Source organism: Leuciscus leuciscus (genome assembly GCF_965113295.1).
Source record: "Leuciscus leuciscus genome assembly, chromosome: 7".
NCBI lineage: Eukaryota > Metazoa > Chordata > Actinopteri > Cypriniformes > Leuciscidae > Leuciscus > Leuciscus leuciscus.
In genome coordinates, this window is record NC_138731.1 from 1,952,704 (window position 1) to 1,977,032 (window position 24,329).

Consider the following 24,329-nt stretch of genomic DNA (forward strand, 5'->3'; position numbering starts at 1 on the left):
GATTTAAGTTCAGTAATTTCTCTTAAATGACAATTAATAGGTAATTTTCATTGCCATTTAAGTGAAATTACTGAACTTAAACATACAAGCTTGATAAAAATGATCATTCTAGAAGAAAATTTCAGATGGCACTTAGAGGCTTTTGCATCTGAACTCTTCATTTACTGTCCAGTGTTTACATTGTGAAAATAAGTTGGTTAGTAATAATAATCAAATTGTAATCATTGTATAATTTCTGTTAAAATCATTTGTAGATTTTTTAAAAGTGCATGATTGTATGAGTTGAAACCTTAATGACATTTTAAAGCATTAACTAATGATCCACTAAGCATTATATAATGATTGTTAATGAGAACTTATAGTTTTTTCAAATTGCTTACACACTAAAAGTGGAACTCGAGGCTCACTCAGTGAAACCATTCACTCATGTACCGAATCTTCAGACCAAGTCTGCAAAACTACAAGCTCATTATATGCTTTACACTCAGTTTTCAAACAAACTTTTTGCAAAACACTTAACACAGTTCTCTACATGCCAGTCATTTACTGACGACCTACACCAATGATCATGTGTGAAAACACTTGTACATAAATTGATCACATAGAAATCAAAAGAAAGAAAGAAATAAGTTTTACCCCCTTGAATTTCTGTTATATATATGCATTTACATTTATATTTATGTATGTATGTATGTATGTATGTATGTATGTGTGTATATATATATATATATATATATATATATATATATATATATATATATATATATATATATATATATATATATATATGTTGAATGTATATACAAGCTACAATATAGATTGTTTCACAATTGTAACAAATTCAACCAGACAGTTTTTGGGTCCCATTGACTTCCATAGTATTTTTTTTTTCCTACTATGGAAGTCAATGGGACCCAAAAACTGTCTGGTTACTGACATTCTTCTAAATATCTTCCTTTCTGTTCAGCAGAAGAAAGAAATTCATACAGGTTTGAAACAACATGAGGGTGAGTATATGATGACAGAATTTTCATTTTAAAAGTGAACTTCTCCTTTAAGCACCATTTCTAACATTTGATAATAAATCAGAATATTATAAAGTTTTCTGAAGGATCACGTGACACTAAATTCAGCTTTGCATCACAGAAATATAAAGTATAGTAAAATAGAAAACCATTATTTTAAATTTTAATAATATTTCACTATATTATTTTTCTGTATTTTTGATCAAATAAATCCAGGCTTGATGAGCATAAGAGACTTCTTTCAAAAACATTAAAAATAGTAATGTGTCCAAACTTATGTACTGTGTAAGTAAAAATATACTGCTTTTAAAATTAAATGTTGTCTAAATAAAAAGGTTAGGAATCATATTTGTTTCAAGTGTTTTTTTTTATTGGGGGTGGGGGGCCTCCAACATGAATTTTGCCTAGGGCCTCCTAATGTCTAGAACCGGCCCTGCCTGGGTGTGCTCTTTGATACCAATCTTTCATTTGAAAGTCACATGTCTAGTATCTGTAAAACCGCATTTTTCCATCTTAAAAATATATCTAAATTACGCCATATGCTCTCATTATGGGTGGTTGCCCTGCACGCTTAATAAACAAACTACAGCTGGTCAAAAAAGCGGCAGCTCGAGTTCTTACCAGAACCAGGAAGTATGACCATATTAGCCCGGTTCTGTCAACACTGCATTGGCTCCCTATTAAACATCGCATCAATTTTAAAATATTGCTGATTACTTACAAAGCAGTAAATGGTTTAGCTCCGCAGTGCTTGAGCGAGCTCTTAACGCATTATAGTCCTTCACGTCTATTGTGATCTCAAAATTCCGGCCAGTTGATAATACCTAGAATATCAAAATCGACTGCTGGCAGTAGATCCTTTTCCTATTTAGCACCAAAACTTTGGAACAGTCTTCCTACCATTGTCCGGGAAGCAGACACACTCTGTCAGTTCAAAGCTAGACTAAAATCACATTTTTAAATAAAATAATAAAATTTTATACTCTCTTTTTCAGAGTACTTACATTTTAATTATGTATTGGTATATAAAGACAGTTTAAACAAATTTGGGGAAATGTTTTTTAGAAAAAACCTGCCTACCCTGCCTTTAAGGCCAGACAAGTAGTTTTTTAAGGCTTGGTTTGTAGAGAATTACAAACCTGCGCACATATATTCAAACGCGCATACCAATAGACTGAACTTGTAATACACATGTGCACGCCATCAGCGTTCTCACAGGTTTTGCGTTTAAAGTCTGTGTAGAGTTTCCTGTTAAAACGGTGTCGTGTTAGCGGCCCCTAAGTTAATAACTAATGATCGTTGCGACGGAAGTGAATCAATCAAATTAACTTTAGCTGGAAAATAACTTTATTCAAGAACTGCTATAAAGCCAAAACAATCTCTGTTACTTTAAACTATCCTTGTGTCTCTGTAAAGCCGCTTTGGAACAATCTACATTGTTAAAAGCACTATATAAATGAAGATGACTTGACTTGACTTGACAATGTGTGATTTTGAGCATGAAATTAACTGTTTTGCCAATTGTGTGTTGTAGGTGTGTTGCTGCGTTAAGAGTTTAGGAAATTTGTTAAAAGTATTGAAAAAAATGCCATAGCGATTGTAAAAAACTATAAAGTTTACAAAACAACTAAATTAATGGAAAATACTAACCAATGACAAAACAGTTTGTAATGTGTGTGTGTGTGTGTGTGTGTATATATACAAACATATCTAAAAAAGGAAGGAAAGAAGCTGAGCTAAAAAGGAGCAAGTTGGTCATTGGCTGTTATGCATATGCTGTTGTAGATATATCTACGATGACAGTAAATTACATATTTACATACTGTAAGTGTTGAAATTTCACAAACAACTATTTTACACCATATTTATTTAAAATTCATATTATTATGGTCCTTTAATACTTACATTTTATACAAGAGAAATGCAGCCTAAGGATGCTCAGGTCAAAGGCCACATATATACTTAGCCATAAATTGCTTAAAGGTGCTCTAAGCAATCCCGGGAGTCGAAACTTCTTGTTGACATTCGAATTGTTGTCAAACAAAACGGAGGCTAGCTAGACCCTCCCTCCTCCTCCTCATCCCGTCTCCTCCCTCCTCCCCTCCCTTCCGGCATAAAGGAAAGTCAAAGTAGTCACAAACAAAGTTAAGTTTTACTGATACTTCATTCAGTGTGTAATGTTGCCAAGTTAGATAAATGCTTTTATATATTGCAGAACAGAATGCAGAAAAAGAGAAACATTATCTTAAAATCGTTTCGCCACCTGAGGTTATAACTATAGCTCCCATACAAGGACGCAATAATAGCAAGATAACGTTAGCGTCGCGTTTCCCAGTGAGCATAAACAACGGCGGCGTCGTAAACAAATTTAGTCAAAGTTTTCAATAGCCTATAAATGAACATTCAAATTCATAAACCGTGGGTGAAAACAATCATTCACACAAATTGTCGCCCTACGTTACTGTGAATTTGCTTGATCATTTACAATAGAGATTGATCGCTAGCTGCTAGAAACATAACGTTATATGTTGTATTCACCAAAGTTTAGAAAGAAAGATGGATTTACCTGTTCTGCAAAAACAGAGCAACTGAATGTCGGATCGGAAGCCCTTGTGCCGCCGGAGTTTTCGCCACCTTCAAAAGGTTTTTCCGATGTAAATTCGGTACTTCGTGCGTTCCTTATCCTTGTCCCTCTTCTTTGCAATTTGTTCATCGGAACGTCATCTCTTTGGTCGTGTGTCGGCCATAATTCAAACTTCCCTCTTCATGCTTCTCTCTCCTCCACAACCCCTTCATGTGTACGCGCACTAACTGTCACGGTACACACACAGGTAAAGGTAAGGTCCAAGAGCAGCATTTATTGGGTAATCCGTACTCACAACTTGTCCAGGCAAGGGTCAAATATCCAGTAAGGCAATCCAAAACACAAGAAATAAACATGAACAGGGCAGATACAAACTTCGGAAGTGCTGTGACATAAAACAAGGACTCCATGACAAACACTGAAACAGACAGGGTATAAATAGACGGATACAAACAAGGTAATGGGGAACAGCTGAGTGCAATCACGAATGATGGGAACAGACAAAGGATTATGGGAATTGCGGTTCCAGAGTGAATGGTGACAGGAAGGGAAAGAGACCTCTAGTGGACACCCGGGGAAACACAAACCAGACACTGTGACACTAACCCCCCAAACCCCACCCTCAAATACTTCTTGTCGGTGATTGGCTGGAGCACTGTTTGTTGTGTTTCGTGGTGCGGGTGAGCCCAGTTTGTTTTTGTTGCCGTTTGTGGAGCCTGTGGTGTCGAGAAAGACCGTGTTTTTTTACAGTGTGTTCAGGGGACAGGCAGCTAGCGGATTATAAGAAATTATGGTCTGTTCCCAACAACTTCCACTCCAATATATATATATGAAGAGTTCGGTTGCAAAACGCGATAAACGCCATTTTTTGACATTTGGATTTTATTATTGGAAATCACTGTTCAGATGTACCTTAATCTATGTGTGAATTGCTGCCATTAATAAGATTTAAAAATGTACATTTTAAGCCTACTACAAAATGTATTTTTTCACAAAACACGATATCCGCCAGCCCAGTTTCTTTACAAAGTGCGATATAACGTGGCCGCACACCGGACGCGCAGCTCAGCGCCGCGTCGCGCCACGTCTAGGACAACTGTCACCTGAAAATCCGATAACATCAGCAATTTTCTGATTTCTGTAAATAAATATAAAACTAAATGTATATTGCAGCACAGGGTGAAGTCCGTATATACATTAACTACGATTTGAGACACACACATGTAAATTTAATATAAAACTATGTAAATGGCGCTCTGTGGCGCGGCAGGATTTTGAACACGGTCCTGAGCCGCCGCGGACAGGCGCCGAAAGTCGCCGCCGGTGTGTGTACTCTCATAGAGAATAATGTGTTCGAATTTAACTGCGCGGCGCGCCGCCGAGCTGCGCGTCCGGTGTGCGACCCCCTTTAGGCTATAGAACGTTCAGGATGCTGCGCGAGCTCAGGATGACACGCGAGGAGAGAGTCACCGCCGGTGAAGTGCTCCGAGTTTGCTCAGTGATTTAACGATAATATCAAAACAAAAAACATATATTTTTAAAAAGAGGATTCAATAGGCTAACTAAAAAACGTTTACCATTTAATTGTTTATACTGTAGGCGAGCTGTCAGTCACGTAGGCTACGTCTCACACACACACACACACACACACACACACACACACACACACACACACACACACACACAAACAAAACATTGATTCACTAGCTTTTCTTAATGGTATTACAGTAGTAGAATATAGCCTAAGGTGTATATATAGCGTTTTGAAAAAAAAAAAAAAAAAAAAAAATGTTGTTATGTTGTGTATGTTCTGGCCAAAACTAACTCTTAAAATCTTATTATTATTAATCAATCTTTGTATATACTATTCCATATATTTATGATGTATTGTTTTTTTAACCAATTTAAGATGTTTGACAATGTTAAGATAAATATGTTGCATTTTGGCATGGTTTTTGATTTATTTATGAACTATTTATGGACATAAAATTAAATAAAAAATATCCTGGATTTGAAGAATATTGTGTCCCTGGCCTTCACTGAGCTCAAGTAATAGTTTAATGTACAAAAAATTGTGAATGAACTTGACTGTTGATGTCTTAAATAATAATGTCAAATAACCAACATTTCTCAAAATGGATATATCTCGTTTTGCAACGAAACTCTTCATATATCAAAATGTTCCTTCACTTAAAAGAGCTTAATTATCATATAGAGACAATTACATCCAATCTCAGTAATATGTAAATAGTATCACAGAGGGCAACCAATAACCATCTTGATTACAGGGACTTCAAATAGCTTGTCACCTTAACATTTAACCCGTTCTATTTTAACAGAAGATCAAAGATGTGACCACTACAGATAGATCTTATCATCACCTTAACCTTTTGCTGTTCTGATTTCACAGAACATCACAGATGTGGGCACAGAGGAAAGATCCTAAATTTACATTTAAGACAGAGTTTCAGCCTCATGTTGAGAGGGAAGACGAATCTGTTATTCTTAAATTACACTTAAAAACAGAGCTTCATTTACATGTAGAGGGGGAAGACAAACGAAATAGAGGATAAATGTTTGAGCTGAGAGGATGAGATTCATTCTGTGGGACTCCGCTGAATCCAAGGTGCTTTGTGTACCTTGCCACTGCTATGCTGTAATAAACTTCATTTTTGAGATCTTCGATGTCCACTTCATTTTTTCTTACAGGATTGTGAGGAGATGTTTGCTGTATGTGACAAAAAATGTTTTGGCCTAAAAAACGCGTGGCATCGCTTAGAGCACCTTTAAGACAGTAGAACTAACAGTCATATGATTAGTTTTTAGAACAAACTAATCACCGGAACTAATCACAGTGAAGAAGACTGGAGTGACATTGTTTTTACTCAACTGTATGATTTAAATGTCATTGTATCTTTCTATTGAAGAGACTCTATTGGTTGTTGTGGCCAGTGATCTCCCGGCCATGAATAAAACTATTTCTACAAAGAGCAACTTGTTAGCCATGTCAGGAATATGCTGTGCAGCGGAGAAATGGATTCTCCGTCCAAAAGACAACAGATCATCAAAGTGTCATCAAGGTAGTGATAGTAGCTTCTTGATGGGATGCCGTGACCTTACTTCAGGTAAGTATTGCATTAAGAAGTCAGATTTAGTTGGTTATATTCCTATGAAGAATTTCCATGACATATGTTTTAGAATAATAAAAAAAAGTAAGTTTGGGGTCTGCAAAATGTGTGTGTACTGTAATTCAGTCACATCATCTTTTTAAATTAACAGTGTAAACAAGAATACCAGATGATTGTTGGAAACAGTCAGAATGTAAAAAAAATATATATATATATTATATATATATACAGTGGGGAGAACAAGTATTTGATACACTGCCGATTTTGCAGGTTTTCCCACTTACAAAGCATGCAGAAGTCTGTAATGTATATCATAGGTACTCTTCAACTGTGAGTGACGGAATCTAAAACAAAATTCCAGAAAATCACATTGTATGATTTTTAAGTAATTTAATTTGCATCCTGGTGGATCCATACTCCACCTACTTTTGGGGGACGGCTGCGCCCCTGCCTTCGTCTTCAGGCAGGAAATGCAGATCCACTACCCTCGGATTATGCACTACGGACGGGGCCTACGCCAAAGAACTTTATAAATAACTGCTTGGTAAGTGATTTTGCTAATCCTATTGTGGGGGGAATTTTGAGTAGTCTTGGTGTTCCTTTGTTAGATGTAGCTGCTAGTTCCCTTTTGAAACAAGTGGGTGTTGTCACGGAGTCACCAGATCAGCACGCTCCGCCAGCTCGTTCACTCTCCATGGAATTCTGATTCACTGCACCTGCACATCATCATCAGCACACTCTATAAAGAGGCACTTCTCCTTCACTTCCTTGTCTGGGATCATTTCTTCACACACAAGGGATCATTTCTTAACAGTATGATCCCTTAGCCACTAATGTTAACACCCAAGCAAGGAACCTTGGTGAAATTTGATTCAGAGCTGAAATTTGATAAACAAGTCTATGCCGTGGTCAAAAGTAGCTTTTATCAATTGCGGAGCATCGCCAAATTAAAGAGAATTCTGTCTTTTAAGGACATGGAAACTGTCATTCATGCTTTTATTTCATCCAGATTGGATTATTGCAACTCGTTATATTTAGGATTATCTAGAAAGTTGCTATTAAGGTTGCAGCTGGTGCAAAATGCAGCAGCCAGACAGTTGACAGGAACAGGGAAATGGTCTAGGATTTACGCCTCTACGCTGTGGCACACAATTGCCCCTAGGTTTTAGGATACTGATCAGGGTTGTATACTGACCCAGTGTTTTATGTTGAGTAATGTTTGTTGAGTGTTTATTGAGTAATTTTTAGACATGTACAGCACTTTGGCCAACTTGTGTTGTTTTTAAATGTGCTTAACAATTAAATGTTGATTGATTGATTGTCTGGTCTCTTACAGACTCTACCCTGATACCTACCCATGATTACCTACCTCAAGGATTCCTTAACCGAACTCCGTCTTCTATCATCTGTCTTCAGCCTGCCGTATCCTTTTCGACCACCTGCAATCAAGAAACCAAGATTTAAGGCTCTTGCACACTGAGTCTGAAATTCGCGTCCGAAATTTTCGCACATTAAAAAATAAATACGACCTCACGTTATGTCAATCACACTTGCACACTGCCTCCAAAACTTTCGTCCGTCAAAAATAAATTTGGATCGGGTTTGATTTTCTGCGTTTTTTTGCATCCGTAACAAGCGTTTGAATGGTGTTTTGACAGTTTAGAGCCACAGAATGACGGATACGAAAAAACGCATTCGAAAATTTCGGATTCAGTGTGCAAGGATATTAACACCACAGCTAAGTTCATCATTCAACTCTGATTCTCTGCCTCATACTCACCAGTCTCCATTGCTGTCCCACTCTGTGCCTCTGCTATAAAGACTCTGCTATAAAGACAAGGTCAATAAAGACCTTGTTTATATTACTTACCTGTCTACTTACCTGTCTGCTTCCCCAAGTAAGGGACTGTTAGGTATTTATGGAATGGACCACCTGAGGAAAATTTTAAATGTTATTCTTTGTTGAGGGGAAGGTCATCCAGCTTTTTTTAGTCAAGGGGGAGGGTCACCCAACTCTTGTATTCATGAAAACAGCAAAATTTAAAAGTGGCTTGTTTGGTGCATATTTTTCCATGTAGCTCCATGTAGCCCTCTCAGTCTTGGCCCCCCGTCGCTAGCAGATGGGTCTGACCCCCAAAAAAAATTAAAACAAAATCGCACAATACATTATCGGGAATGGTCATGCCTTTTTTCACAATCATTTTGGAGGGTCATAGAAAAATGTATTGCTTGCGAAGGGAGGGTCAAGTCTATTTTAACTATAGATCTCAAAACTCCTCTGATAGCCCCTTAAAAAAAAAATAAGTCACGGTAGCCTTGGCAAACTCGCGTTTGGCCAAATTAACTGTCAGGCCAGCCTCTCCTAAAACGACAGAACAGGTCTGCAATATGACTCAGGTGCTGCTCCCATGAAATCACTAAAAACAACCACATTGTCTAAATAAACCACAACACCCTCCAACACAGAAACTACCCTATTCATAAGTCGCTGAAAAGTTGCAGGCGTATTTCTGAGGCCAAAAACTCATGACATTATAAGAAAATAACCCCTTAGATGCAATAAAAGCGGAAATGTACTAAAACTATTTATTACCAAATTTTGCCGCCTCAACTCGATCAACACAATCCTCAATACGAGGGAGTGGATATGTGTCTGGTTTAGTTACTTTATTTATTTTCTGGTAGTTGGTGCAAACCCAATAAGCTCCATTATGTTCAGCAGGGGAATGCCCAGCTGGAAAATGTTGGCCCTGCGATGTTGTGATCCAGCATATACTTAACTTTAACATTAACGAATGAATGAATGAATGAGGCATTTACATATATAGCGCTTTCATATGTACTACTGTACACCCAAAGCACTATACAATCAAATCAGGGAATCTCTCCTCAACACCACCAGTGTGCAGCATCCACTTGGATGATGCGACGGCAGCCACAGTACAACGGCACCAGTGTGCTCACCACACACCAGCTATAGGTGGAGAGGAGAGAGGGAGTGATAGAGCCAATTCAATGGATGGGGATTACTAGGAGGTAAGGACCAATTGAGGGAATGTGGCCAGGACACCGGGGTTACACCCCTACTCTTTACAAAAGTGCCATGGGATTTTTAATGACCACAGAGAGTCAGGATCTCGGTTTTACGTCTCATCCGAAGGAAATTAAGATGCAGGAGTTTATTTGGGGACACCCAATAAAAATGTTGGCGAATGGGTTCAGCATCCCCAACATCAATATCGTGCTCCAGCCAATGTGTACGTGATGGTACATCACCAAATAAAGAGACATGATGGCTAATAAAAGCAATCAAGTCAGCATGTTTACTTTTTGGTAAATGGGTTTGGTAAATTTTTACACAAAACCGGAAATTAACTGAGTCAAGGCCTTCACCACTGATCTCGCAGTAATCGTACAGAGGGGATAAGCAGCAGGATACTGAGTCGATGTACACATAATAGGGAGCAAAAAATCCTACCCGACTTTGATCTAGGCAACGGGCCAACACAATCCACAATCAGGTGCTCAAATAGCGGACTGACAACAGGAATAGGAAACAATGGGGCAGGTTTGATCTTCTGATTTGGCTTGCCTGTTAGTTGGCAAGTATTTAATTTAGTTTGAAATTTAAAGTAGTTTGAAGTTTAAAAAAGTTTGAAGTAGATAGATAGATGAGTTTATTCGTTTAAATGAGTCTCAATGGCTCATATATAGTATATATAATGGCAGTTTGATTGAGTCTAGGGCTTCAAGGAGTTTAGATTTTGAGCTTGAAGAGTTTGAAAATCTGAACATTCCGCAATGTTAAGTCAATGGGAGTTTTTCCGAGTTTTGATCGTCATTTTTAGGAAAACCGTAAGTCCGATCAGTTACAAAAGATATAGCACACCGAGTCAGAACAGTCTGAGTGTCTGAGCCGAGTTTGGAGTATGTAGAGTTAAAGCTCTAGGAGGAGATTGAGTTGTAAATTTAGGGTCAATTTAGGGTCAATTTGTTGCTAGTGTCCCGTTTCTCACCAACATTCCATCCTGCAAAAAATAGCTACATGCCTAATTTCATCAGAAGACAACAGACTCTTAAACTGTTTATGGAGAGCAGAATCAAGTTGCTGCTCCTGGATCAATTCAGAAGGGGAAATGCAGTGGTCATAGATCGAGTTACAGCACATGCAGTAAACACCTCTGGAAAGTTCTTGTTGATCTCATCAGGACCTCGGAGTTGAAAAGATTAAACCACAGGAGGTGAAAAGGAATCAGGCCAAACCCTGCCCCCTGCCAAATTATTTCCCATTATTATATCCACTGGCAACGTGGGGCGCACTCCAACAACCACTTCTCCATTCACAAGTTCAGATGACAACATTATTTTGTGACAAGACATTTTACCCAATTCCTCTGATAAGAACACTAGTACCAGTGTCAATCAAAGAGGAAAATGGCAACACATCTTGCAAAATAAAGGACTCGGAAGCTCCTGTATCCCTCAGTATTGTCACTGGAACTTTTGTCTCTTTACCAAAAATCAACACGCCCAAAGAAAAAAAAAAAGGAGCTTAATCTCCATTTTTTAAAGGGAATCACTGCTGTGGGAAATCCTTCACAAGATGAGCTAACAGGATTTAACACTGGAGCCACAAGGACCTTTCCCCCTTTACTCTTAGTTTTAAGCACAGGGCTAATTTTTCCAGTGCCTTTTCCATGGCAGTAATCACAGATCAAAGATGAATTTCTGGGCATGCAATCCACTTTATCTTCAAAAATGTCATCCCTTTTCTGAAACTCCAAACTACTCTTGTGCGTCAAAATATAATCATCAGCTGCTTTCGCAGCCATGTCAGCTTTCTGCTCATTTATATATGTTGCAATTTGAGCAGGGACAGTTCTTAAACTATATTCAAGCATATTAGTCAAACACCAGCGATTAAACGCAGTAGTGAGCTCTCTAGCAAACTCAACATTAACACCCTTGGACAACATTAAATTTTTTTGTCTGTATGCTTCTGGTATTAACTCATAAGATTTTAAAACTGCCACTTTATTGGTATCATATCTTTGCAGTCTGAGAGTAAAAGGGCAGAATAAACTTCTTGAGCCCTGCCAGTCAGGGCTGGACTGGGACAAAAAATCGGCCCGGGCATTTTGGCCCAGACTGGCCCACTATATGATCATAAACACCACCCATCTTTGCAAGCCCTTAATTATATGCATACCAACTCCTATTCCTTAAAACCACTAATGCCATGTAATGAGTGAGTATAGGAACGAGTGAAAATTTGACATTTATTAATTAATACAGTTGAACTATACTCCACAGTGATGAATCCCCAAACAAGCTATAAGCTGCAATGGCATAGCAATACCAGTGTTTCTCACAGGATTTTCGGTAAAACTGTGGTGGGTGGACCTTGGTTCTTCTAGGGGGGGAGAAAATTTTGTGCATTTTAATGTTAAATTCATCAATCTGTTGCACTTTGAGAGTTCAAAATGAAAAGCTCCAACCCATATTCAGTGTGCAAATTAAACGAAAAATTCAAACCTCTTTTAGTTACAGTGTCTATTTACATTACACCTACTACATAATAATAGTTATAATATTAATCCAATGACAGTAATAGCCATATTTTGTAAAACAAATGCACTAAAAAATAAAGGAAACTTTCATAATTAGTTTTGTACCAATTTCTATACTTGAAAGAGATAAGCACATGATCTTTTATTTTGATGCAAACTGCATCAAGCTTTTATTTTGGCGGAAAACATGGTTTACAAACGCCTCTCATTAAATTTCTAGTGAATTGCGGTAATCGTCTTTATATACTGTCTATGTAATCGTCAACTATGCAATGTGGAAATAATCTGTAACTGGGTTATGGGTTCCTACACCGGATCTTGACATAGCTTAAGTGTTTTGAAAGTAGTTCTGCTTACCGCAGGCTCTACACTTTCTCATCTCTCTCCTGATCCTCCTCACTATCATCATCATCATCATCACTGGAGCTGATGAAGGGCAGAAAACATACTGTATATTTTGACACAGTTTACAGTGTCTGCTTTAAGGGCCTGTTTCTATTTTTGACTATTTTGACAGATACACACTGACACTGCTGCACGCTCGCTCACTCGTTTAAAGTTGTGATTGGGCCAGCCCAGTGTCAATCAAGAAAAGAACCAATGGGCCGCTGATCTACGTGTTTCATGGGCTGGTCTGTCAGAAAAAAACAACTAACACTGACTTTTTTTGACCACTGCATTACACCGGCACAAACCCAGCGCCGCCAATTAAGCAAAACAAAACAAAACGAATGGGCCGCCGATGTACACATTTTATGGGCCGTAAAAAAATAAATAAAAATAAATTATAATAATAAAGATTATGTATGAGTATGAGATGTATCGGCCCAAAAAGCACGTCGGCCCATCGGGCAAATGCCCGGTATGCCCGATGGCCAGTCCAGCCCTGCTGCCAGTGAACATGCATTGTAAAGCAGTGTACGTTCCTTACTAGGCGAACCTCTTGCTTCAGCTATCTGCTTAAACAATGTACAAAATGTATCCAGCCTCGCTCATTAAATTTAGAGCTGTTATTTAGCCCGCCAGAACTGACGCTACGATTGATTTGTCTGGACTTCTGTCTGTCAGAAGCTTTTGAGGCAGCTAAATCACAGCTCACTTCTTCTCCTGTGTTAGCAGGTCCCCGATTTGATCACCCTTTTTGGTTGTGTGTAGATGCTAGCAATGCGGGAGCTGTTTTGTTATAAGCCAATGATAAGGGTATTCACCTTCCATTTAGCTATTTTTCTAAAAAGTTTTCCTCTTATCAGTTGAATTATCAGCCTGCGCCATCTAGAGTTTCATGCCAGAACGAAGTAAAAAAAAAAGATATATATATATCTATATATATATATATATATATATACACACACACACACATATATGGGAGTAAAAAAAAAGTCCTCTGCTGTTATCCAAAAACAAACTCCAGCATTCAGTTGCCAGACACTACTACAACACTACTACTACCCATGTACAGATTCATGTTTTTGAAGTTTAAACAGAAATATACTTACACAATAACTTTATTCTAGAGCTGCTATACAGACAAAACGATCTCTGTTGCATTAATTTCCTATTATCACTGTAAAGCTGCTTGAATGCTTTACAGTGATTTTTTTTTTTAAGGTTTTTGTGAATTATTATTATTATTATTTTCATATTTGAAAAACAATCTGTATTATAAAAAGTGTTTTATAAATGAAGGTGACCTGACTTGAACACTCAGAGCTGTTGTAGAAAAAAGTATTTTATAAAAGAGTGCCAATAATTGTGGCCAATGTGTATTAGAGAGAAATATTTCCTAATGAGATTTATTTTTTGTTTTTGTTAATTATTATTATTATTATTATTATTATCATATTTGGCAAGGGTGGTAATAATTCTGACCACGAATGTATGTATCCAAGTAATACATGTGTCTGCTTAGAAACACAACTTTAATCTGAAGTTAAGCCTCAATTTAGTCCTGGAGTAGCTCTACTCTTCCTTCAGGTGATCAGTTTATTAAACTCTGTCTGGACTAAATCTAGGACTATTTAAAACTATGACAGAGAAAGCAGAATTCTGTTAATCTGGTTTAAAGGGCCATTTTAGTCTAGACCTAGGCTTAATCTCTGTCTGGGAAACCGGCCCTTGGTGTCCACAACTCACTTGTTCACTAGAGAAATTAACTTAGTGTTAAGTTAGTTAGTGTTAACTTAAATTAACTTTTGAACAATACCCGTTCTTGTCTTAGAACAACTTTGATTAACTTTTTTGATCCACTTCAAATGTTGACTACTGTAATTTACAGCATTAGCAGAGATATATATATTTTTTATGCCTAAGAAAATGTAAATTATAATTGAATTTATTCAGTAAACCATTGTTTGATTTAAAAAAAGAAGCAACCCCCAACCCGTACCAAGACTTTAAAACCAAGGTAAGTACTGAACCGTAATGTTTGCACACCGTTACATCTCTAATATATATATACAGGGCGTGACATTAACACCCGCCAACCCGCCAAATGCGGGTGGATTTTGCTCGTGGCGGGTAACACAGTCACTCCAACTAGCCACTTTGGCGGGTTGAATAATTGTAGTCTTTTCAAAAGGCATCTGAAATAAGTGTGACACTACGACACTACAACTCCCATAGGGCTGTCAACGAATATTCTAAATTTGAATATATATTCGAATAGTTTTAAAAAACAGAATTTCAAAGGTGAAAATTAATATTCGAATGTGGAAAAACGCCCGCGGTAGCAGAGGCGCGGCTGTCTGCTTTGCGAGTGCGCGCTGCCTGAGGGGTCATTTTATTTAACGTTAAACAGAAACATTACTAAAGTGTAGGCTACTGTACTGACTGAATAGATATTGCATGAATAAGGTAGGCTAGATACAGCAGTTTCATGCATAGGCTTCCACTGGTTTGATTATTTACCGTTTCATGCCAAGGAAAAGTTCCATGTTTACCACAGCACAGCTCGCTCGGAGCGTTCAATGTCGGTTCTATATAGCCTACTGTAAAACTTCAATTAATGTTAATAATATTTGTTTCAATCACTGAATGAAGCCTGCTATATAAGAGTCGCGACCTTAAATTGCTTGCACAAATCTCTTGATCAGCACTCAACATTTGCTTATCTGTTATGCACAGAGCGCGTGACGCCTCATTCGCGCCGCAAGACCTCCAGACGCTCTATTCGCGTTTGGTGTGAACGCAGCATGAGGGTGAGGGCGAGAGAGAGAAAGAGTGCCTGCGAGTGAGCGAGCGAGAGTGAGCGAGGTCTGCGGTCTTGGCCATTAGTTGATTTACTTGTTTTCGTGTAGGTAATACGTTGTCAAATATGTTTAAACTTAAATAAACTACCTATACAAGTAGTTATGTCTCTTTGTATTAATTTGTCCTGTTATTGACGTAATGCGCGTCATTGACAAAATGCGCAACCAGATGTTCGAATAGTTCAAATATAAGCTATGTGTTTTTTTTAGAGGGAATATTCGAATGTCGTTTTTGAGCGATTTTGACAGCCCTAAAGAGTATTGATCGCTAGTGACCGACAACACAGAAACGAAGAGACAGCTAGCTGCCCTGCTGGAGTTACGTCGTATGCCGGTGGAGCAATGTGGCGACATATAATACATAATACATGGTTTTATTTAAAAAAAGGAGCTTTACACACAACCTTATCAGAGCTAATGATAATGACCTGTATTGTTATATATTTATGTAGTCTTGATTTGGGTGTGTACAGTGGTTTTACATTTAAAAGGGTTGTAAATCTAGTTCAAGTAAATTTTAGCACGCCATAGTCAACTTTTATCAGATAATTTCACAACAACAAAAATGTGGCTAGTAAAAATGCTGTGTGGCTAGTAACTTTGGAAAACCACTAGCCACATTGGCTAGTGAGCAAAAAAGTTAATGTCAAGCCCTGTATATATATATATATATATATATATATATATATATATATATATATATATATATATATATATATATATATATAAACACAAAATGTGCTGTGCTAGACACATAGACTTGTTAAGAGAAGACAGGTTGTTGTTTTTGACGCATTGGTTTCAAGAGTCAGTGGTGGCCAAAACACACCCAAATTTCTTCGTTTTGTGCAAAAACAGCCACAAAATGGTGTGTTGGCATGTCGAGAATCAACTCTAAGTGAACAGGATTGTGGCTACATTTGGGGAGGAGAATCATCTTGCAATTGACGTGAGAACTGACTGCGTTTACTGGCTGTGGAAGCTGTGATAACATATACTGTCAAGTGTCGAAGTTATCAGAGCAGAATTAAAACATCTCCACTCCAGAAGGAATCGTAAGTCTTTTCTCTCTTAATGCAAAATGTATGTTAAAGTCCTATTTTTACACAGCCTCATGTCGTTTAGAACTCGTTAAATAATCTTTCATCTACTAAACACATTTTAAGGGACCAAGGAGATTTAAAATCTTCATCATTGTTATTTTTGGTTCACTTATTGTTTTCATTTCTCCCTCGTCATATATTTGCTGATGTTAACCTCAAACCTGAAATTCTATAATGAAATTTACTTGTGTAGTTTGTCTCCAGACTGGGACATGTTAATACTTTCACAGCCACCTCCTGTAGAGATGCTTTAGTTGATATTTAAAGAACTAAATGTTTTTGATTGAAAAATATGTGTTCTGCGTTCACAAATCAGTCTGAATACAAATGAAGCTGAGAGAAGTAGCATGCAAACTTTTTTGATGGTGTTAACTGGCAAAACAGGATGTGACTAAAGAAAAAAAGGTTAGAATCCTGAATTCTGATATTGCATATTTTTGTAATAATCCAAAACATGAGCGGAAATGAATAGACACTCTTTTTTTATATATCATGTACAGTTATGCAACATAACTATCAAAGCTACTAATATTTTATTTTGGAAGTAGCATTCAAAATCTGAGTGTGCTATACGAGTATGTGATGGACATCTGCCCCTAAAACTGAACCTGCCCAGTTTCCAACAGTAAAAAATTAATACAAGTTTTTATAGATTAAATATACTAGAACATGCTTAAACATGTCATCAATACTTTGCTTATAGTATTGCTTGATATTTTCATAATCTGTCCTACAGCGAAAGCATGTCTGCTGTCATCATTGGCTCAGTCGTAGCAGCGATTGTAATCATCATCATCATCATCATCATCTGGTGCTGTGTCTATAAACGCTGCTGCAAAAAAAGTAAGTGTTTCCTTCATTTTATTCCACAGAAATGTATCTGTGTGTGAATTTAACGACAGACATGTTTAGCTTTTTAAAACTGCACTTATATTTTAGTGATAATGGAAATGAGGGATGTTCAATTATATAGGGCGGTTGTGAAACTGGATAATAAAATGATCTTGTTTTTCAGCTGTGGAAGAAACGCATGTAGCGATCATTCGGTCGCGGCCGGTCGCGGTCGTGCAGCCGTTCGTGCAGCCGTTCGTGCAGCCGTTCGTGCAGCCGGTCGAGCAGCCGGTCGTGCAGCCGGTCGTGCAGCCGGTCGTGCAGCCGTTCGAGCAGCCGGTCGTGCAGCCGGTCGTGCAGCCGTTCGTGCAGCCGTTCGTGCAGCCGGTCGTGCAGCCGTTCGTGCAGCCGGTCGTGCAGCCGGTCGCGCCGCCGGTCGCGCCGCCGGTCATGCAGCCGTCATTCAGTCGTCGCCGGTCATGCAGCCGGTCGCGCAGCCGGTCGTGCAGCCGTTCGTGCAGCCGTTCGTGCAGCCGGTCGAGCAGCCGGTCGAGCAGCCGGTCGTGCAGCCGGTCGTGCAGCCGTTCGTGCAGCCGGTCGAGCAGCCGGTCGTGCAGCCGGTCGTGCAGCCGTTCGTGCAGCCGGTCGAGCAGCCGGTCGTGCAGCCGGTCGTGCAGCCGGTCGTGCAGCCGTTCGAGCAGCCGGTCGTGCAGCCGGTCGTGCAGCCGTTCGTGCAGCCGTTCGTGCAGCCGGTCGTGCAGCCGTTCGTGCAGCCGGTCGTGCAGCCGGTCGTGCAGCCGGTCGTGCAGCCGGTCGCGCCGCCGGTCATGCAGCCGTCATTCAGTCGTCGCCGGTCATGCAGCCGGTCGCGCAGCCGGTCGTGCAGCCGTTCGTGCAGCCGTTCGTGCAGCCGGTCGAGCAGCCGGTCGAGCAGCCGGTCGTGCAGCCGGTCGTGCAGCCGTTCGTGCAGCCGGTCGAGCAGCCGGTCGTGCAGCCGGTCGTGCAGCCGGTCGCGCCGCCGGTCATGCAGCCGTCATTCAGTCGTCGCCGGTCATGCAGCCGGTCGCGCAGCCGGTCGTGCAGCCGTTCGTGCAGCCGTTCGTGCAGCCGGTCGAGCAGCCGGTCGAGCAGCCGGTCGTGCAGCCGGTCGTGCAGCCGTTCGTGCAGCCGGTCGAGCAGCCGGTCGTGCAGCCGGTCGTGCAGCCGTTCGTGCAGCCGGTCGAGCAGCCGGTCGTGCAGCCGGTCGAGCAGCCGGTCGTGCAGCCGGTCGTGCAGCCGTTCGTGCAGCCGGTCGAGCAGCCGGTCGTGCAGCCGTTCGTGCAGCCGTTCGTGCAGCCGGTCGTGCAGCCGTCATTCAGTCGTCGCCGGTCATGCAGCCGGTCGCGCAGCCGGTCGTGCAGCCGTTCGTGCAGCCGGTCGTGCAGCCGTCATTCAGTCGTCGCCGGTCATGCAGCCGGTCGCGCAGCCGGTCGTGCAGCCGTTCGTGCAGCCGGTCGTGCAGCCGGTCGCGCAGCCGGTCATGCAGGCGGTCGCGCCGCCGGTCATGCAGCCGTCATTCAGTCATCGCCGGTCATGCAGCCGGTCATGCAGGCGGTTCAGTACCCATCATTCCATCCGATGGCAGCGCAGCCGCTCACCTTCGTACAGTAGTAGACTGGGCCTTATCGGATGCAGATCACACAAGACTAGTGCAGTCTTTCTCAACTGTGGGCCATGACCCAAACTTGTTTTTTTTATTTGTTTTTCTGGTGTGAGACTTTTACTTTGAAAGATGTGCGTGAAAACTGTTAACTCTTCTGCAGAGACTTTGCTCTTCTGTCAGATAGAATGTGCTTTTCTATTCCACTGTGCTACTTTTCCATTGGTTTTTATGTGCATGTGCTAGTCTGTGTTTGACTGTTTTTGCAGCATTTGTGCATGACACGGCATTCTAAAAAAATGCAGTGCTTAAGTTAAAACTTTTAAACCTTTAAAAAAATAATGAGACTTTTCTTTTTCTCTAGACTTTTTTTTTTTTCGTTCTATTGATCTGCTTAAGTTTTCCTGATTCAGTGTCTTTATTCTAATGTAACGTAGTTACATTGTCAATTATGAAATCACCAAAAAGTAGCAATAAATGACCTAAGTGTGGTACATTGTGTGTTCGCTGGGAAGGATAGGTATGATGTTCATTCTATAGAAATAAATTATCTTAGGTCCAAATTCCCCAAAATTTGTGTTTCCGCTTAATGACCTAGGGGAAATATGAGAATATGTGGGTCCTACAGCCAAACCATTTCAGAACCACTGCACTAGAGGATGTGTTTGTCAGAGTTATTAAAGTCTTGTGTAAAATTGCTCAATTTCTGTCTTATTTTTAGTTTGCCCTTTCAATTTAGTTTTTGCTCAGTAACAGTTTGTTTATTTTGTGTTTTCTTTCTGTTTTGTTGAAGTTTTCCCATTATATTTGATTTTAGTGTTTTATGACTGCCAAAGTTAACCGATTTAATTTAAATCAGTTTAATATTTCTAAATTTTCTATTGAAGACTAAAATTTCATCTTTGAATAATTTCATTATTTAATATTATGTATCTGTATTATTATCTTATGAAATTTAAAATGCACGAGTTAGACTATAGATTGCATGGACACATGTGTTTAAGGAACATATTTTAGACACAAGGAGGGTAGCTGGGAGGATTATGTATTCTATTTAAAGGTATGTGTAAAGTGCAATGTTCACTTAGCAGAGAGTCCAATGAAGATGATGTGTTAATGTGGAAGGTGGATTGTACCATTAGCATATACGTTCCATCTTTAAACAATGTTTTTCTACCTTATAAGAAGTCAAAAGTCATTCAGTTGTGTATTTAAGCTCAATCTTACTGTACAACGGCAGAGAAACACGGAAACGCATAGACCTGGCATGAATATAACATCATCTCAGAGTTTCTCTCCTGACATATAAGAATAACGATTTTCCGTGGCACGATAACTGGTGTCCGGTGCTGTGAATCAAATAATTACGGGGAAAAGGCTTAATTCCAAGTCTACACTATACTGGCATGTTTAATGCAGGTGGATTGTAAATGCTAAAATTTGTACTGTTTAATACACTCACCTAAAGGATTATTAGGAACACCTGTTCAATTTCTCATTAATGCAATTATCTAATCAACCAATCACATGGCAGTTGCTTCAATGCATTTAGGGGTGTGGTCCTGGTCAAGACAATCTCCTGAACTCCAAACTGAATGTCAGAATGGGAAAGAAAGGTGATTTAAGCAATTTTGAGCGTGGCATGGTTGTTGGTGCCAGACGGGCCGGTCTGAGTATTTCACAATCTGCTCAGTTACTGGGGAACCATTTCTAGGGTTTACAAAGAATGGTGTGAAAAGGGAAAAACATCCAGTATGCGGCAGTCCTGTGGGCGAAAATGCCTTGTTGATGCTAGAGGTCAGAGGAGAATGGGCCGACTGATTCAAGCTGATAGAAGAGCAACTTTGACTGAAATAACCACTCGTTACAACCGAGGTATGCAGCAAAGCATTTGTGAAGCCACAACACGCACAACCTTGAGGCGGATGGGCTACAACAGCAGAAGACCCCACCGGGTACCACTCATCTCCACTACAAATAGGAAAAAGAGGCTACAATTTGCACAAGCTCACCAAAATTGGACAGTTGAAGACTGGAAAAATGTTGCCTGGTCTGATGAGTCTCGATTTCTGTTGAGACATTCAGATGGTAGAGTCAGAATTTGGCGTAAACGAATGAGAACATGGATCCATCATGCCTTGTTACCACTATGCAGGCTGGTGGTGGTGGTGTAATGGTGTGGGGGATGTTTTCTTGGCACACTTTAGGCCCCTTAGTGCCAATTGGTCATCGTTTAAATGCCACGGCCTACCTGAGCATTGTTTCTGACCATGTCCATCCCTTTATGACCACCATGTACCCATCCTCTGATGGCTACTTCCAGCAGGATAATGCACCATGTCACAAAGCTCGAATCATTTCAAATTGGTTTCTTGAACATGACAATGAGTTCACTGTACTAAAATGGCCCCCACAGTCACCAGATCTCAACCCAATAGAGCATGGGTCACCAAACTAAGGCCCGCGGGCCGACTCAGGCCCGCCACCCCCCTTTGACTGGCCCCCCAGCCCCTCTGCCCCCCACTACTTGAACCGGCCCTATGAGGCAATCCCCAAAAGTCGTCATGGTACGGGCGTCACGGTTTGGTGCATACATTTACACAGAGAATACACGGTATAAAAATAAATAAAACTTGCGTGCAATTTAATTAATGTAATGCGGAACTACTGTTAGATACACGGATTCTTTAGGGACACCCAATCTGTAGCTCCGCCTTAGCTCTGAAGCAGGCTGCGATGTAAAGATTGCAATGCTGGAATATGTTGAGAGAGAGGTGTGGGCGCGAGTATTCGTGTGCGTGTGCATGTATGTGTGTGTGTGTGTGTGTGAGTGAGTGAGTGAGTGAGTGAGTGAGTGTGTGAGGCGCGGCCGCGATCGAACAGTGGAAACATAAAAACATACTCCGTCATTTAGTTTATGCAGGACATCAGGGACGTGCACAGACATTTTGAGGGGCAGGGGCTCAAGTGAAATAAAGGGCACTTCTCATAATTACGTCTTTTTTTTCTTTTTTTAAACAAAAAAGTATATATATTAACGCAACTCTGACTTCCTTTTAAAAAAATTAATTAAAGAAGTTAATTAATTTTATCTTCCTCAAACTCACGCAATTGTTTCATTTTCAAAAGATGTCTACAAAATAATCGGTTCACACAGAAACCATGGTCTCCTTAGTATTCACTAGGTTTATAAGCAGCAAAGGAAACCATTCCACAATGTGCAGGTTTTGAAAACATTTTCTATGCTACTAGTTTCAAGTATATATTTAGAATAACCTAAATAACTGCATCAAGCAGAGGGGCGTGTTTTACTAATAATTTGTTTATTTTTGCACAAGGCACTACATCATTTTAATTATTTTGGTGTTATCAGAATACATAACACTTTAAAATCAACACAAACATTCACTCTAAACTGAGGAGGGCTGTTGCTGCTATTTTGTTAACTTTACTGAAAAAAAGCGCTTCAGAACTCCTGACCTGATATTTAGATATACTATTCTTCAATAAATATATTTGTTTGACAGGGAACCTGTGCGCAAACAGGAATATATATTATTTAAAATATATATATATATAAAAAAAGCACCCCAGAAAAAAGGGCACTTTCTCTCCTGGAATAAAAAGGGCAGGTGCTCAAGCCCCCTTTGATGTCTATGTGTGCACGTGCCTGCAGGACATCATTCAAACTGCAAAGTGTTTAAGTTACTGTTAATTAAATTTTTAAGGAAAACAAATATATTAATCTGAAATGTAGCAGATTAATTTTCAATTCATTCAGGTACAATTACCAAACATATCTTTTTATTAATTGAATTAATGATCTAATTATATAAAACTATTGTCAGTGCACTACAAATAAACTGGTTCTACCAGAAAGACTCGGGAGATAAAATGATATAACGAGTAAATTTATTAATAGCTCAGCAAGCATAGTCTTTGGCGTAGGCCCCGTCCTTAGCAAGCAATGCGAGGGTAACGGAATCTGCAAATCCCGCCTGAAGATGAAGGCAGGGGCGCAGCCGACCCCCTGGAGGCAAAGGAAGGGACCATCCTGGTGGTGGTGGGGAGGATGGAGGGAAAGGACCATCTTGGAGGTGGTTGGGGAGGATGGAGGTAATTGGCGCCGTCAGTATCTGCGAACTCAGACGGATGTAAGTACCATTCTTTTATACTGAGAGTGTTAACACATGATTGGTTAGAAGTGAGTTAATTCATGACGCGCTGATTGAGTCTTCCTGGCAGAACTTAACGCTAAGCTTACATTTCTATGCCTTTACTTTATTAATAAAACTTATTTAAAAAAAATACAAGACTTAAGATATTTTTCTTTTGGTGGTCCAGCCTGAGACATGCATAAGCCTTCTGCATTTTTGTTTTGCTTTTCCCTCCATTGTACCGAACTCGTACCGAACCGTGATGTCTGAACCGAGGTATGAACCTAACCGTGACTTCTGTGTACCGTTCCACCCCTAAAAGAGAGTGCAGAGTTTTCAAAGAACAGTGGACCAACGATTATTTGTGAAGAATAACTTTAATTAAAACAAAGTGTGAAGACTCGATTACAACTTTTGCAAACCACTAGTAAAGATAAACAAATATGTGCCAGGAATCAAGTGTTGATATAGTAGTGTGGATATAGTAGTGGGGATGGCTGTGCCAGGCTAGTAATCTCTACTACACAATGAGGCCTGCTGGTGGTCATTTTGCTCTGGGTCATACAATTCTATGTTATATAGCTGACCCGGCCCCGGCCCCCCATCACAGTCAGGAACGATAATGTGGCCCCCAGAGAAAAAAGTTTGGTGACCCCTGCAATAGAGCATCTTTGGGATGTAGTGGAACGGGAGCTTCGTGCCCTGGATGTGCATCCCACAAATCTCCATCAACTGCAAGATGCTATCCTATCAATATGGGCCAACATTTCTAAAGAATGCTTTCAGCACCTTGTTGAATCAATGCCACGTAGAATTAAGGCAGTTCTGAAGGTGAAAGTGGGTCAAACACAGTATTAGTATGGTGTTCCTAATAATCCTTTAGGTTGAGTGTATATTGTAATAAATTAACTTGTGGTGTAGTGGCTTCCTTTCCTTCTTAAGCCACTTCCGTGAGGGAAAGTATGTTTGACGCTACACCTGTTTTAAACAAGACTTGAACTTTATTGTAACAAAAAGGTGAAAACTTAAAAACAAAACTCTGGC

General features: G+C 39.9%; 1 long non-coding RNA gene across 1 annotated transcript; it reads left to right on the forward strand.

The window, feature by feature from the left end:
- Positions 1 to 16,549: 16,549 nt before the first annotated feature.
- LOC309502212 lies at positions 16,550 to 17,759 on the forward strand. The gene is made up of 3 exons (XR_014207197.1): positions 16,550 to 16,610; positions 17,395 to 17,501; positions 17,674 to 17,759. It is a non-coding gene; the product is annotated as an uncharacterized lncRNA (long non-coding RNA).
- The last annotated feature ends 6,570 nt before the right edge of the window (positions 17,760 to 24,329 follow it).